Consider the following 11,230-nt stretch of genomic DNA (forward strand, 5'->3'; position numbering starts at 1 on the left):
ACCATCTCGTTCCAAAATCATGGGACTTAATACGGAGTTGGTCCCAACCTTTGCTGCTATAACAGCCTCCACTCTTCTGGGAAGGCTTTCCACTACATGTTGGAACAATGCTGCGGGGACTTGCTTCCATTCAAACACAAGAGCATTAGTGAGGTCGGGCGCTGATGTTGGGCGATTAGGCCTGGCTCGCAGTCAGCATTCCAATTCATCCCAAAGGTGTTTTATGGAGTTGAGGTCAGGGCTCTGTGCAGGCCAGTCAAGTTCTTCCACACCAATCTCAACAAACCATTTCAATATGACAGTATCTCATTGAAACAGTAAAGTTGGAAGCACATAATCGTCTAGAATGTAGCATAAGATTTACCTTCACTGGAACTAAGGGGCCCGAACCATGAAAAACAGCTCCAGACCATTATTCCTCCTCCACCAAACTTTACAGTTGGCACTATGCATTCGGGCAGGTAGCGTTCTCCTGGCATCCGCCAAACCCAGATTTGTCCGTTGTACTGCCAGATGGTGTTTCACAGAACATGTTTCCACTGCTCCAGAGTCCAATGGCGGTGAGCTTTACACTACTACCAACCATTGCACAAGGTGATCTTAGGCTTGTGTGCGGCTGCTCGGCCATGGAAACCAATTTCATAAAGCTCCCAAAAACTGTTATTGTGCTGACATTGCTTCCAGAGGCAGTTTGGAACTTGGTAGTGAGTGTTGCAACCGAGGACAGGCGATTTCTATGCGCTTCAGAGGTCCAGTTCTGTAAGCGTGTGTGGCTTAACGCTTCGTGGTTGAGCTGTTGTTGCTCCCAGACATATCCACTTCACAATAACAACACTTACAGTTAACCGGGGCAGCCCTAGCAAGGCAGACATTTGACAAACTGACCTGTTGGAAAGGTGGCATCCTATGACTGAGCTCTTCAGTAAGGCCATTCTACTGCCAATGTTTGTCTATGGAGATTGCTTGGCTGTGTGCTCTATTTTATACACCTGTCAGCAACGGGTGTGGCTGAAATAGACAGATCCACTCATTTGAATGGGTGTCCACATACTTTTGTATATATCATTTTGTATATATCATGTATATTTAATTTGAAAAAATACACAGATCTTTTGCCATATAATTACATATATAATGTATAGGATATCTGTGTCTTTTGCAATACATGCAGAACTTCTGAAATGACAATGTGATTTCTGCAAGCTGCAGCACAGAATGCTCACCGACGGGGCTGGAGTACATGTGAAAAGACACTGGGTGTTCTCATCCTAGCTATCCTCGAGGGTGTAGATCTGATCTAAGTACAGACTTACCATGGTAACAACGTATCAGGGCCAGTGACATCTGCCAAGTCATTTGAATTTCACCAGAATTAGGAACAATATGATACTGAGTCAAACAGAAAAGTGATAATAGATTTACACGGTAATACTTATCAAATGCTGTATATTAATTTCCATCGGAATAGTGGGCCGCAGACTGTATTTACTTGTATGTACAGTAGGCTACTATGCATTCAGTCATTTAAAACACTGATTCGGGTATGGCATGCCCAAATCACAGGCATGATACAGTTATCATTTGGTTACAAAAAATACTGGAAGTATTATTATTTCCAAACAAAAGAGTGTGTTAGTCAAGTCTATTGTTCCTAACAAGACGTGTGTCATTAACACATGATGGCTGGCTGACTGCATTTAAACTAAAAGACACCTTGAAGGCAGATCTACTGTAGTCTAAAAACAGAGCCATATACAGTGGGGCAAAAAAGTATTTAGTCAGCCACCAATTGTGCAAGTTCTCCCACTTAAAAAGATGAGAGAGGCCTGTAATTTTCATCATAGGTACACTTCAACTATGACAGACAAAATGAGGAAAAAAATCCTGAAAATCACATTGTAGGATTTTTTTTTTTGTGTGTGTGTGTGTGTGTGTGTGTGTGTGTGTGTGTGTGTGTGTGTGTGTGTTTGTGTGTGTGTGTGTGTGTGTGTGTGTGTGTATGTATATACTGCATATGGCTCTTGCTACAACTATTCCTGTGGTCTGTCATTCTAACCACTGACAGGTTGAATTGAGCAAATCAAATTATACTGGTCACATACACATGGTTAGCAGATGTTAATGCGAGCGTAGCGAAATGCTTGTGCTTCTAGTTCCGACCATGCAGTAATATCTAACAAGTAATCTAACAATTTCACAACATCTACCTTATACACACACAAGTGTAAAGGAATTAATAAGAATATGTACATATAAATATGTGGATGAGTGATGGCCGAACGGCATAGGCAAGACGCAGTAGATGGTATAGAGTACAGTATATACATATGAGATGAGTAATGTAAACATTACAGTGCCTTGCGAAAGTATTCGGCCCCCTTGAACTTTGCGACCTTTTGCCACATTTCAGGCTTCAAACATAAAGATATAAAACTGTATTTTTTTTGTGAAGAATCAACAACAAGTGGGACACAATCATGAAGTGGAACGACATTTATTGGATATTTCAAACTTTTTTAACAACTCAAAAACTGAAAAATTGGGCGTGCAAAATTATTCAGCCCCTTTACTTTCAGTGCAGCAAACTCACTCCAGAAGTTCAGTGAGGATCTCTGAATGATCCAATGTTGACCTAAATGACTAATGATGATAAATACAATCCATCTGTGTGTAATCAAGTCTCCGTATAAATGCACCTTCACTGTGATAGTCTCAGAGGTCCGTTAAAAGCGCAGAGAGCATCATGAAGAACAAGGAACACACCAGGCAGGTCCGAGACACTGTTGTGAAGAAGTTTAAAGCCAGATTTGGATACAAAAAGATTTCCCAAGCTTTAAACATCCCAAGGAGCACTGTGCAAGCGATAATATTGCAATGGAAGGAGTGTCAGACCACTGCAAATCTACCAAGACCTGGCCGTCCCTCTAAACTTTCAGCTCATACAAGGAGAAGACTGATCAGAGATGCAGCCAAGAGGCCCATGATCACTCTGGATGAACTGCAGAGATCTACAGCTGAGGTGGGAGACTCTGTCCATAGGACAACAATCAGTCGTATATTGCACAAATCTGGCCTTTATGGAAGAGTGGCAAGAAGAAAGCCATTTCTTAAAGATATCCATAAAAAGTGTCATTTAAAGTTTGCCACAAGCCACCTGGGAGACACACCAAACATGTGGAAGAAGGTGCTCTGGTCAGATGAAACCAAAATTGAACTTTTTGGCAACAATGTAAAACGTTATGTTTGGCGTAAAAGCAACACAGCTCATCACCCTGAACGCACCATCCCCACTGTCAAACATGGTTGTGGCAGCATCATGGTTTGGGCCTGCTTTTCTTCAGCAGGGACAGGGAAGATGGTTAAAATTGATGGGAAGATGGATGGAGCCAAATACAGGACCATTCTGGAAGAAAACCTGATGGAGTCTGCAAAAGACCTGAGACTGGGACGGAGATTTGTCTTCCAACAAGACAATGATCCAAAACATAAAGCAAAATCTACAATGGAATGGTTCAAAAATAAACATATCCAGGTGTTAGAATGGCCAAGTCAAAGTCCAGACCTGAATCCAATCGAGAATCTGTGGAAAGAACTGAAAACTGCTGTTCACAAATGCTCTCCATCCAACCTCACTGAGCTCGAGCTGTTTTGCAAGGAGGAATGGGAAAAAATGTCGGTCTCTCGATGTGCAAAACTGATAGAGAAATACCCCAAGCAACTTACAGCTGTTATCGCAGCAAAAGGTGGCGCTACAAAGTATTAACTTAAGGGGGCTGAATAATTTTGCACGCCCAATTTTTTCAGTTTTTGAGTTGTTAAAAAAGTTTGAAATATCCAATAAATGTCATTCCACTTCATGATTGTGTCCCACTTGTTGTTGATTCTTCACAAAAAAATACAGTTTTATATATTTATGTTTGAAGCCTGAAATGTGGCAAAAGGTCGCAAAGTTCAAGGGGGCCGAATACTTTCACAAGGCACTGTATATAAAGTGGCATTGTTTAAAGTGACTAGTGAGACATTTATTACATCCAATTTTTTATGATTAAGTGGCTAGAGATTTGTGTCAGTATGTTGGCAGCAGCCACTCAATGTTAGTGATTGCTGTTTAACAGTGTGATGGCCTTGAGATAGAAGCTGTTTTTCAGTCTCTCGGTCCCAGCTTTGATGCACCTGTACTGAGCTCACCTTCTGGATGATAGCGGGGTGAACAGGCAGTGGCTCGGGTGGTCGTTGTCCTTGATGATCTTTTTGGCTTTCCTGTGACATCGCGTGGTGTAGGTGTCCTGGAGGGCAGGTAGTTTTCCCCCGGTGATGCATTGTGCAGACCTCACTACCCTCTGGAGAGCCTTACGGTTGTGGGCGGAGCAGTTGCCGTATCAGGGGGTGATACAGCCCACCAGGATGCTCTCGATTGTGCATCTATAAAAGTTTGTGTTTTTGGTGACAACCAAATTTCTTGAGCATCCTGATTTAGCCCCACCCATCTCGTTTTGCTCTCAGAGTGTTCAGAGCCCACACTTGACGCTCTGGCCAGTGATTTGTTTACCTCTGGATAACATGAAAACAGCCTAACCAGCTCTACTGGCAACAACTTGATTTTGCTTTTTTGACTACGTTTACTGACATATTCAATGGGTGTTGTACCCTTTAGCTTCAGAAATGTAGCTAGCTAGCTAGGTAAACAATTAACCTAGCTAGGTAAACAATATGTAAGATCACACATGTTATGTAACGTTAGCTAACGAGCCAACCAGCTAACGTTAGCTAGTTAAACAACAATGAACATAGTAAAAACATGATTTGGGACTACACTGCTGGGAGCTAACCAACCAGGTTCAATGTTAGCTAGCTAACATTAGGCTCTAACTAGCAAAGCAAACAGCTCTGGGTTACGAATAATAATGTCAGCTAGGGAGCACAGCCAGCTAATGTTAACTAGCTAGCTAACAGTACACTTTAGCTTAAGACATGTAGCTATCTAGCTAGGTAAACAATGAACCTAGCTAGGTAAACAACGTGTAAGATCACACACACGTCATATAATGTTAGCTAACGAGCCATCCAACTAATGTTAGCTAGTTAAACTACAATGAGCATAGTGCCACATCATGTCGTTACTACACTGCATGAATATGCTGGGAGCTAATCAACCAGGTTCAATGTTAGCTAGCTAACATTAGGCTCTAACTAGCAAAGAAAACAACTCTGGGATACTACTAGGGAGCCAGCCAGCTAACACTAGCCCTTAGTTTGAAGATGTAATCCGGAGGCAGGTGTTTTCTCCACCTCTAGCTATCATACTCTAAGTCCACTGACTTGCTCTCCACTTTCTGGAGGATCAACACTTATGCAGCTCCACTACAAGACACATTTCCTACATTTAAAAAAAGCTGTGTTCGACAGGATCACCAACACAGACTGACCAGCTCAAATAGACAGAAGCCTTCTATATGGCAGACCAATCCAAACTCCTCTGTCAATAGTCACATTGGGAACAAGCTGAGGTTAAACCTCTGTCTGGTTTCCTTTGAACTGCTTCTCTAGGGTATTTTTGTTATGGGTTTTGTGGTTCGTGTTGTGAGGGTGGGTATAGCAGAGTGCATTTTAGTCCCTGTGTCGCCTGTGGTTTGATTGTGTGTGGTGACCTGGTCGTGAGGTTTAAACTCTCGTCAAATGGCACGATGCTAAACAGAAACTCTCCTACAGATGGCTGGACATTATCTGCCCTCAGAAGGTACGTGAATGAGTCATTGAGCATGGACACATGGACCTCTGTTATGTTGTGGTCGGCAAAATATCCCAATTGGGAAAGGAAAGATGTTGATTGGCAGTGTTGTTGTTGTGTCCTTGATGTACCAGGGCCTCCTCCATGGCCACCCTGCCCTGGACCATGTCCCGGAAGGTAAAGCTCTCCACAGAGTAATTGGATCCATCCAAGAGGTCAAAGGTCACATTGACCAGCTTGCCGTGTTTGGGAGGTGGCAAGTTGTGGAAGACGGGGTCGCTGCCGCTGAGTGTGGCAAGCTCTGTGGTGTCCATAGCGTCTTTCCTCGGCTTTACGGCGATGCAGGAGGCACTTTGCTGAGATGGATGAGCGGTCGAACCGTGACTGCCGTCACAGCAGTTAGGTTACTTTCCGGGGTTGAGACCGTGAACTCAAAGGTATCCGAGGAGGAAGTGAGGTCTGTCATGTGGTAGGACAATCTGCCTGAGTGGAGATCCTCCTGGTTAAACTCACTGACTGGCAGGTCAGACATGAGGAGACAGCCATGGTGTGGCAGTGTGGTCACTGTGTAGTGGATGGTCACGCTGTCTCCCATTGGTCTCTACAGCCACATGTTCTGCTGTCAAGTTAGCGGTGGTCTGGCCCTGAACTAGCTTCACGTCCGTGTTGTTCACCATGGATACGGTTGCCACAGCGACCTCCAGGTTGAAGAGCTTGTAGAGAGGCCGATGAACACTCCTGAAGATGACTTCCCGTCCTGGATGAAATGGTCCCTACCTTCGTGGATGTCCGCCTAGGAGAAGGCAGAGACCGTCTCTTTCAGGTGCTCTCCAAGACCCAGGTAGCCATTGGTGGGTTTGTTGATCACCTAAATAAAATCACAACGAATGTACATTTATTTCAAGTGCATTTCGCCGACATGTCGCAACACACTTCACAGCAAAAGGAGGGAGGGAAAACAATGTTCCTTTTTTTCGTCACTGATTTCAGGTCGAGTGGAAACTTAAACATTGTGAAAATTCTGTGCAACTTCTGGCGAGCGTTTACTGTGAACACGCTTTAAGTTCGTTTTAACAGTGGCCAAGTTGGCTACTGTGGCTATTTGATCATAATGAAGGCCTATCAGAGTGGCTTACCATTTATTCATCCCATGACATTTTCACATGGAAATAGATAGCTCTTCTATGATACAGCCTTTAGAAGCAGCCATGTGTGGTGTTCAATGTAGGCCTAATTCCATAAGACTTTCTAAAAACATTGTGCGTTGGCTTGACAACCTTTTTATCGATTTGTTCTACAGACAAGTAGGTGACTGAAAATGCTGTGTGACGCAAGAAACCACTTTACAAAATAAAATATATTATTATTTCCATGCCATTAATATTTTTGTACGGTTCTCTATGCTACCCTCTGCCTATTGGCTTCTTAGCTTATTCAAGCCTGTCTCAAAATACAACACTGCCTCTTTAAGACATAAAGCTTTTCAAAGATGGCTAGAAATGTACACGTTCTGTGCTCTTGTAGGAAGCAATCACTCCCCCATTGCTATCCAGAAAGGGGCTATAACCGGGCTAATAGTTCACTAACTAACAAAGAATATCAACAAAGGTGCACACGCGACTCCACGTGGATCTGCGCTTTGACCTCAAAACAAGCGCATCTACACTCGACCGCACATGCCTGTCAATGCCATAGAATCCTCTGATGTGCCTTGCCTAAAATAAAATCACAGACTAAGTCTTGCATAGTTAGATTTGTCTTGGTATGTTGCATTTAAAGGAGCTAATATTACGTTGATTCGAGCACAAACATTGATAGTGTAAACGACACGGGTGAAAATAAAATCACTGTAATAATGACAACAATAATAAGTAGGGTATAAACAGAGGGGCTGTGAGACCTGTATAAATAATGCACGGGCGGGTGTAAAGCAAGGCACAAAGCATATGACGGAAAAGAAAGAAGGGAAAATAAAAACGAGTATAGACCTTTGAAGTGGATCTCCTCTGGAGGGGCATCCAGATCCTCCACTTGGAGGTTCTCAGGGCTGAAGACCACCATGTGTCCCCCTGTACCAACCTCAGACTGGGGGCTTTGGTCTGGAGCATGGGTGGCTGGTCATTGACAGGGGTCACCGTGAGGTCAAAGGACTATCAGGCTGTGGTCTGAGGGTCCCTGGGGAGGACGGCCTATGCTATTCAGTCAAGCATTGAAGGTGAACACGTCTTGGATCGTCTCGGAGTCGTCATGCTGGTATGCAATGCCGAACTTATCCAGGATGAACTAAAATCATTTGGGTTTGGTGCTGGTCAGGTTGTTACCCCCACAATGATGACTCCGTGCTGGGGTAGAGAAGTGACCAGACCTCATAAGAATGTCACTGGGGTTCCAATAGCTTATCCAGCAGGTTAGAGGAATCAATCAAATTTATTTATAAAGCCCTTCTTACATCAGCTGATATCTCAAAGTGCTGTATAGAAACCCAGCCTAAAACCACAAACAGCACGCAATGCAGGTTTAGAAGCACAGTGGCTAGGAAAAACTCCCTAGAAAGGCCGGAACCTAGGAAGAAACCTAAAGAGCAACCAGGCTAGGGTGGCCAGTCCTCTTCTGGCTGTGCCGGGTGGAGATTATAACAGAACATGGCCAAGATGTTCAAATGTTCATAGATGACCAGCAGGGTCAAATAATAATAATCACAGTAGTTGTCGAGGGTGCAACAGTTCAGCACCTCAGGAGTAAATGGAAGTTGGCTTTTCATAGCCGATCATTCAAAGTATCTCTACCGCTCCTAGTGTCTCTAGAGAGTTGAAAACAGCAGGTCTGGGACAGGTAGCATGTCCGGTGAACAGGTCAGGGTTCCATTGCCACAGGCAGAACAGTTGAAAATGGAGCAGCAGCACAGCCAGGTGGACTGGGGACAGCAAGGACTCATCAGGCCAGGTTGTCCTGAGGCATAGTCCTAGGGCTCAGGTCCTCCGGGAGAGAGAAAGAAAGATAGAAAGCGCGAGAAAAAGAGAATTAGAGAGAGCATACTTAAATTCACACAGGACACCGGATAAGACAGGATAAATACTCCAAATGACAGACTGACCCTAGCCCCCCGACACTACTATAAACTACTACAACATAAATACTGGAGGCTGAGACAGGAGGGGTCGGGAGACACTGTGTCCCCATCTGACGATACCCCCGGACAGGGCCAAACAGGCAGGATATAACCCCACCCACTTTGCCAAATCACAGCCCCCACACCACTAGAGGGATATCATCAACCACCAACCTACCATCCTGAGACAAGGCCGGGTATAGCCCACAAAGATCTCCGCCATGGCACAACCCAAGGTGGGGCGCCAACCCAGACAGGAAGATCACGTCAGTGACTCAACCCTCTCAAGTGACGCTCCCCTCCTAGGGACGGCAAGGAAGAGCACCAGTAAGCCAGTGACTCAGCCCCTGTAATAGGGCTAGAGGCAGAGTATCCCAGTGGAGAGAGGGGAACCGGCCAGGCAAAGACAGCAAGTGCGGGTTGTTGCTCCAGGGCCTTTCCGTTCACCTTCACACTCCTGGGCCAGAAAACGCTCAATCATAGGACCTACTGAAGAGATGAGTCTTCAATAAAGACTTAAAGGTTAAGACCGAGTCTGCGTCTCTCACATGGGTAGGCAGACCATTCCATAAAAATGTAGCTCTGTAGGAGAAAGCCCTGCCTCCAGCTGTTTGCTTATAAATTCTAGGGACAGTAAGGAGGCCTGCGTCTTGTGACCATAGGGTACGTGTAGGTATGTATGGCAGGACCAAATTGGAAAGAGAGGTAGGAGCAAGCCCATGTAATGCTTTGTAGGTTAGCAGTAAAACATTGAAATAAGCCATTGCCTTAACAGGAAGCCAGTGTAGAGAGGCTTGCACTGGAGTAGTATGAACACATTTTTTGGTTCTAGTCAAGATTCTAGCAGCTGTGTTTAGCACTAACTGAGGTTTATTTAGTGCTTTATCCGGGTAGCCGGAAAGTAGAGCATTGCAGTAGTCTAACCTAGAATTTTTCTGCATCATTTTTGGACAGAAAGTTTTTGATTTTTGCAATGTAATGTAGATGGAAAAAAACAGTCTTGATATGTTAGTCAAAAGAAAGATCAGGGTCCAGAGTAACGCCAAGGTCCTACACAGTTTTATTTGAGACAACTGTACAATCATCAAGATTAATTGTCAGATTCAATAGAAGATCTCTCTGTTTCTTGGGACCTAGAACAAGCATCTCTGTTTTGTTTGAGTTTAAAAGTAGAACATTTGCAGCCATCCACTTCCTTATGTCTGAAACAGGCTTCCAGGGAGGGAAATTTTGGGGCTTCACCATGTTTCATCTAAATGTACAGCTGTGAGTCATCCGCATAGCAGTGAAAGTTAAGTGGTAAAGTGGTCAAATATATAGTGAAAACAATAGTGGTCCTTAAACGGAACCTTGAGGAACACCAACATTTACAGTTGATTTGTCAGAGGACAAACCATCCACAGAGACAAACTGATATCTTTCCGACAGATAATATCTAAACCAGTCCAGAACTTGTCCGTGTAGACCAATTTGGTTTTCCAATCTCTCCAGAAGAATGTGGTGATCGATGGTATCAAAAGCAGCACTAAGGTCTAGAAGCACGAGGACAGATGCAGAGCCTCGGTCTGACGCCATTAAAAGGTCATTTACCACCTTCACAAGTGCAGTCTCAGTGCTATGATGGGGTCTAAAACCAGACTGAAGCGTTTCATATACATTGTTAGTCTTCAGGAAGGCAGTGAGTTACTGCGCAACCGCTTTTTCTAACTTTTGAGAGGAATGGGAGATTCGATATTGGCCGATAGTTTTTTATATTTTCTGGGTCAAGGTTGGGCTTTTTCAAGAGAGGCTTTATTACTGCCACTTTTAGTGAGTTTGGTAAACATCCAGTGGATAGAGAGCCGTTTATTATGTTCAACATAAGAGGGCCAAGCACCGGAAGCAACTCTTTCAGTCGTTTTTTAGTTGGAATAGGGTCCAGTATGCAGCTTGAAGGTTTAGGGGCCATGACTATTTTCATAAATGTGTCAAGCGATATAGTATTAAAAAACTTGAGCGTCTGCCTTGATCCTAGGTCCTAGCAGAGTTGTGCAGACTCAGCTGAGCTTTGGAGGAATACGCAGATTTTAAAGAGGAGTCCAAAATTAGCTTTCCAATGATCATGAGCTTTTCCTCAAAGAAGCTTATGACTTCACTCCTCTCTTGGGGAATGTTGCTTCGTCTGGTCTATCACAACCACCCTCAGTCACCACTGCACCTGGCGAGACAGAACACACAGCTTCATCTGGTCTATCACAACCACCCTCAGTCACCACTGCACCTGGCGAGACAGAACACACAGCTTTATCTGGTCTATCACAACCACCCTCAGTCACCACTGCACCTGGCGAGACAGAACACACAGCTTTATCTGGTCTATCACAACCACCCTCAGTCACCACTGCACCTGGCGA

The sequence above is a fragment of the Oncorhynchus tshawytscha genome, linkage group LG20, assembly GCF_018296145.1.
Source record: "Oncorhynchus tshawytscha isolate Ot180627B linkage group LG20, Otsh_v2.0, whole genome shotgun sequence".
In the NCBI taxonomy this organism is placed as follows: Eukaryota; Metazoa; Chordata; class Actinopteri; order Salmoniformes; family Salmonidae; genus Oncorhynchus; species Oncorhynchus tshawytscha.